Consider the following 6,678-nt stretch of genomic DNA (forward strand, 5'->3'; position numbering starts at 1 on the left):
TGCTTTGATATTTTAAATACCAGTCCTTTATTGATTATATGCTGAAAATATCAGTACAATGTTTTTAAAACCTTGTTCCTCTAGTCCTTCTCAGGGAAGATCCAGGGTGTATTTTGGGGCAGGCTGTACACTGCCCAGCTCTAAGGAGTGCCAACCAGAAAGATGGACACAAACGGTAGTGCCCAACCTGCATAACCTTATGTGGAGGCCCTGCCTTTGGGGCTTATGTTTGCTGAATCCAGGTATTTGTGGCTAAAAATATTTGAAAATCACTGACTGGATGTATTTAGCAAACGTGAAAACAGAGCCAGAGGTATTAAGTGGCTTGAAAGAAAAACCACTTTCGAGTATCTAGATTAATTTGGGTTGGTCCAGAAACATTTTTGGGTAAACTCAGTCTTGAACAAAGTTTTGAAGAGGGGATGGTTTATCACAGATAAGTGGAAAAGGGTCATATTATGCCAAGCTTTGGAAGTAGTAAAAGACAAATTCTTTGTAAGGTGTGGCAAAAATAATTTTCAAATTGTAAAACAGGATGCCCAGGGACATGGTGGCGGGGAGGGGGGGGGGGATGAAATTTAAAGAGAAGTTGCAGAGTGTAGAAATAACTGTGGTTTTTGTCTGCCTAGCCTCCCTTCATAGTTACTTCCGGTTACAGAATCCTGCTGTATTGAGGGGGTTGGAGAGGGTGGATTAGTTTCAGAGTCTTATAATAGGGAACTAAAACTAAAAGTCATCAAAATTCACAAGAGTTTATTCTCTTCTGTAAAAGTCAGGAAGTGGGAAATCCTGGGCTGGTAGGGCAACTTCACAGGATCGTTTAGGACTCAGGCTCATTTTATCTTTGATCCCCAGGGTCACAAGATGGCGGCTGCATCTCCAGTCATCTTATTCACTTCCTAGTCAATAGGAAGGAAGAAAGAGAAGAATGGGAAGGATTCAGTTCCCTTAAAGGAGCTTCCTGGAAATCCTACACCAGGCCTAAAACCTATGTACTCCAAGGCCAGAATTAGCCACGTGATCGGACTGTAGAGGCTGGGGATGTTGACTCTTAGTTTGGCATGTGCTGCCCCTGATACAATTGAGATAAGTTATTCAGGGAGAAGGGGAAACTGAATGATAGGTAGAAGAATGATAGGTAGAAAATTAGTAGTATCTGATTTGCCTTCTTTTCTTGGGGAAACCCCACACTCATCGTAGGGGAGGGTACATGACCCAGGCTACGCCAATAAGAGTCACCTCATTTCCTGGTCTCAGTGATTGGTGCAGGGATAGGGCATGATCCAATTCCAGTTAAGCAGATTACACTCTGGATTTTTCTATGGAAAGAATTTTCTCTTAAGGTTGTTAAATCCCAGACTTCTTGAGTCAGAATCATTGGAGATGAGGCCTGGGAATCTGGTTTTTATAAAAGGCTCTTAGGTGATCAATTTGAATGATTTCTTTGGGAATTACCACATATGACATGTGGATTAAACTGGCAGTTAATTTAATTTAATATCTGGTCATCAAAGAACAGTGTAAAAAGGAACTTGCTAGATGTCTCTCATATCGTGGATATCATAAGGTTGAGCATATAGCCTATCTATAAACTCTACCTTAGCCATTATGGGCTCACAACTATAGACTCTCTTAGATTAGAGTAACAGTTTCTCTAATTTATTACATGCCTTATAAGGTAGCATTTTGAAAACACAAATTGTTCTAAAAGTACTATATCCTAATTTCACCAGAGCACCTAGATCTGCTTTGTTGGGATTTGATGTTACAATCTTTGTTCACTTACTTTCTTGGTAGCCTTTGACTGCATAGATTTGTGGCTCACCGCCTCTCATATTTTGTCTTTCCAGACTAGTGTTTAAAAGTCTCTTCAGTTTCTTTTCACCCCTAATCATTTTAAGTGACCTTCTTTGAATATGTTCCAGTTTCATTATGACATTTTTGAGGTTTCATGAATAGAACTACACCCAGTATTTCTGAAGCAGATGAATTCTGGTGTGTGTTGGCATGCACGCGTGTGCGCTCGCGTGTGGAAAACACTCCTAAGACTGTGCTTTCTATTTTGCTTTCAACATCCTTCCTGATGATGCTTGCTTTTGTGAATGCTACAATACATTGGCCTGACTTCTTCAGGGAATGGCCTACAGTGATGCCATCATCCTTTTCCTGAATCACGTCTGCACTCTGAGGCCTTTGACTCCCAAGCACAACTTGGCTTCTCTTTCCCTGTGGGCATCTGCTTCCACTAAGTGTAACTGTTCTCTACCAACTTTTACATCTCTGTGAGACCTTCCTGGTGTTCTTTCTTGTCAATCTGGTATTTCAATTGGCAGAAAATCTCAGTGTCATCTATCAACTTGAGGTCTCATGTTATTGTTGTTTAAATCACTTTTGGAAAATGGTAAACAAGACTAGTCTATGTACAGATTCATGAAACACAGTATTTAACATATCTTCAAACAGAAGATCCATCAACAACCCACAACAATAATAGAATCTGATTACAAAGCAGAATGCTTCCTATGAAAACATAGCTTTATGATAATTTAAAAAACCCTTGCTTCTCCCACCCCTAACTCCAATGGCATTGCCATTCCTAAACCTCTCCTATAAAAAAATTCTGGAATTTCTACTGTTCTCTATCCAGGATTTCACATTTTTAATGACCTTCCGATTCCTTGGCAAAAACAATTAGAGTTTAAAGGATACAATTAGAGTTTAAAAGGAACAATTAGATTTAAAAGGATAGATGCTGGCTGACTAGACCATAGAAGGTGTTTTGGTGAGACCATCTCAGTCAAGATCTGGTTGTCAGCTGTGGAGTGATGTTACAAACTCAGTCAGGAGGTTCAGACTGTCTGGGTTGGAATCCACATCTGTCACTTACTAGCTATGTTATCTTGGGCAAGTCACTTAGCCTCTCTGAGCCTCAGTTTCTTCATCTGTATAATGGGAATAATAATAACAACACTTAGCTGATGGAGTTGTAAGGACTAACTGAGACAACTGATATAAAACACTTAGTGTAGTGCCCATAAATTATGATTGGTGAGCTTCTGGGGAAGAGAATTATGCTATCCATTAATTTATTCATTCAACAGTATGTAGACAATCTGGTACATTCAGAAATGTTCTGAGAGAGACATACAAAGATAAATTGGATGCAAATCTTGACCTCAGAGAACTTTTAGCCTCAAAGTGAATACAGTAATGTACATAAATCATTATAAAGTATAGAGTGACAAATAACATAAAGTTAAGAACATAGGCTCTTGACTTAGACTCCTCCAAGTTCAAATATCAGCTTCATCACCAGCTACCTATGTGACCTTAGACCAATTGTTTACCATCGTTAAGTTTTTCCTCTTCTTGGCTGTTAAAAAATGGACATGAGAATAGTACTTACCTCATGATGTTGTTATCAGCAGTAATTGAAGAAATTCATGTAAAGTGCTTAACACTTCAACTGGCACATAGAAAATGATGCCACCTATTTCCATGAAAGTAGTTCAGAAAAGCGCTGCTGAAATTTTTTCTCCTGGAAGAGAAGGGTCATGGAAGACTTACTGCAAGAGTCTAATAAACTACAAAACCAATTTACGAATTTACCAAAGAATATGCACTGAGCTATTACCATGTGGCTGGCCCAACTATCGTATGAGGTGAGTACTTTACTTTCCTTAGCTTTCAGATGAGAAAACAGATACTCAGAGAGTTTAAGTAACTTGCCTAAGGTTCCCTAGGTAACTTGTGGTGAAGCTGGTATTTTCTCACAGGTCCATTTGTCTCAAAAGCCCAGATTCTTAGCATCTGCTTTATAACTCTTTACAATGATGTGGAGAGTGCTCATTTATGGGCCCTCCTTTCCTAGGATGAGGGTGTCTGCAGAGCTGAATTCAGCATCACAAGGGTGTTTGCTGAGTATGGAATCAGAGTCAAGGGATTTTGTAGCATACTTCCAGGTTGTAGAAGGGTCAAGACAAGTATTTCTGCTCCGTGGTGAAACAGACAAAGCAAAACACATCTTTTAAGTCACTGGGATGTTGAGACACATTGGATTGTGCTGGATAAATCATGAAAAATTTTTTTTTCTCTGGTTCTCTTGTCCTTGCTTTCTCTCTGGAACTCCAGCTTCCTTCCAAGTTGGCTATCAAGCTATAACTAATTAAAACACAAATTGGTTATTTTACTTACAGGTTAGATTCCTTGCTCCACCCTAATCCCTCTGTGAGAGATGGGACATACCTTCTTTTCAACCTCAACACATTGGGAGATCATTTTCTAATAAGAAAAACTGAATCTACATTGATTGAGTCTTTCCTTTGTGCCAGGCCTGGTGTTATACACAGATTATCTCATGTAATCTTTGGTACCTTCTTGTGAGGTAGTGATTACTCTCACACAGTGGTTAAGTGGAGCTTGAGGGTGGGGTTCAAATATTGGTCTGTAGTTGTCTGACTTTAAGCAAATTATTTAACCTCTCTATGCCTCAAATTCTTTATCTCTAAATTAGGACTAATATATGGATGCAATAGAAATAAATGAATTAATGCATCGAGTGTGGTTAGAACACTGTCTTGCCCCTTGTAAGTAATAAATACATGTTGGCTCTTATTATGTCCAGTTTGCATATGGAAAAACTGAGGCTCAGAGGGATTAATTCAGTTAGGATTGCAGAGCTGTTAAATGTGCTAGATCAGAAAAGGGGAAATTCCGATCTTATTGCAAAATTCTTGGGGAATATAAGCTCTTTGGAATGAAATTAATATAGCTGGGCCTCAGCCTTATTTGCAGAATGAGAGTATAGAAGAATATGACTTTTAAGGGTTTTCTATCTCCAAAATTATTATTATTGGGTGTTTTAAGCACAATTATTGGAGAGGAAACTATGGTTTCTAAGAATGCACCAGAGAAGATGTGATACGTGGGTGTGAGCACATGGCCACACATGAATACCTGCCTATGTGTTTCAGTTCTAAAAAGAGTGATTGTCTTTGGAAGGAAAAGGGAAGAGCCCAAGATGTAGATAGTTTTGTTGTTAATTCTACTCTATAAGCTGTTGACCTAGGATTCTGCACGTCCTCAGGGAGTGTCCTCTCCCAGGCCATTTCCAAAAGGTGATTGGCAAGGGAAGTTCTTCTAAAAAGATAAGTGGGTTCTTAAAGTAAACTCAGAACAAATGGAGTACAAATTCTGTTTACTAAATATTTCCTGGTCAATGGATACTAACGTGCAGCCCTGCATGGCCTGTTCTTTGAGAATTGGAAGAAATGAAGTTGAATTCTGTTTTTGCATCGTTTTGGAAAGATCCTTGGAAACTGACCCAGATTGAAGATTGCATCATTTCAGAGCAGCAACTTGAATCTGTAGAAATAGATGATACCACATGGGTGGTGTGTTTACTTTGGAGTCCATGGAGAGAAGTCAGAGGCTTTGAGAGGTCATTACAAAATTTGTTAAATACGTTCCTGGTCATTTATTAAATGAGTTAAAATTTTTTGCACAACCACAAAACTTTCTGTGCAGTTTACTTCCTTCATGTTAAATACACTTTGAGTTTTGCATGGTTGTGTTTCTGGATTGCAGATTTTGCTGCTAGTGGTTTTTCTACTCACTAAAGACGTTTACCTCACTCATCTGACAGAGGGGAAAGTGTAAGCTTGAGCTAGCTGAGTCAAACATTTTGAAAATTTTTATTTTCATCTTTTTTTCTTTTTAAGGAGTCTATTCTTTTTTAATATTTTATTTTTACGTGTTGGTTCTTAGCTAGCTAATTTAGTACATGACTCTTGTAATGATTCTGACAATTTTTAAGATGATTTCTTCAGCCTAAGTAGAGGCCAGTTTTAAAGTCTGGTGGTCTGGTTCAGTGAGGCTTATTAAACTAAAAAGCAAAGGCTAATATAGAAAGAGAAGCCTGAGGATTACTTGCTGACACCCAAAGTCAGAAGATAGTGAAAAGAAAACACAATCTGGCTTTTTACCCTACGTGGGAAAGAAAATAAATAAAAGTGAACCAAACAAAACTATAAGGACAACTGTAAATAAATAAATCACCATCAGCCCCCAGGAGCCTCCCCTTGTGGGGAGGACAGGTGGGCTATAGCCAGTTAGGGCCAGAAAAACAAGGAAGGAAGTGGGTGGGATCACAAAACATTTCTGAGGAGCCATTAAAGCAAAAGGAAAAGGAAAACTAAATCCCTGATCTGTATATCTGAGGTATGGAGAGGCCCTAACCAAAAGTGGGTGGAACTTCCAGGTCACCAGAAGGTCACAGAAAGAGACAGGAAGCTCAGACAGCATCCCGTCTATCATCCTGACAGCATCCCGTCTATCATCCTGACAGCATCCTGTCTATCATCCTGACAGCATCCCGTCAAGTCACACCCTTCATGGCAAAGCAGAGTGAGGCCAGTCCTTTGACTTAGGTTGAGGTGTGTGAGTGAATCAACCGCTAGAGAACTGAGGTTTAAGGGAAGAGGTTTACTATTGTTACTTTTTAATATTTTGGAGCCCTTTTCCTTAATTTGAAGTGATGATCAGCATTTCTTTAGTATTTTACTATTTTATTTTAAGTGCCCCTGGGATTATTTTCAGTTGGAAAGGATGAGGTTCTCGATGTATCCCTAAATAAATGACTTTCCCCCTCCCCCCCTTTTTTTTTCCCTGAAATCACCT

Source organism: Choloepus didactylus, chromosome 8, assembly GCF_015220235.1.
Source record: "Choloepus didactylus isolate mChoDid1 chromosome 8, mChoDid1.pri, whole genome shotgun sequence".
NCBI lineage: Eukaryota > Metazoa > Chordata > Mammalia > Pilosa > Megalonychidae > Choloepus > Choloepus didactylus.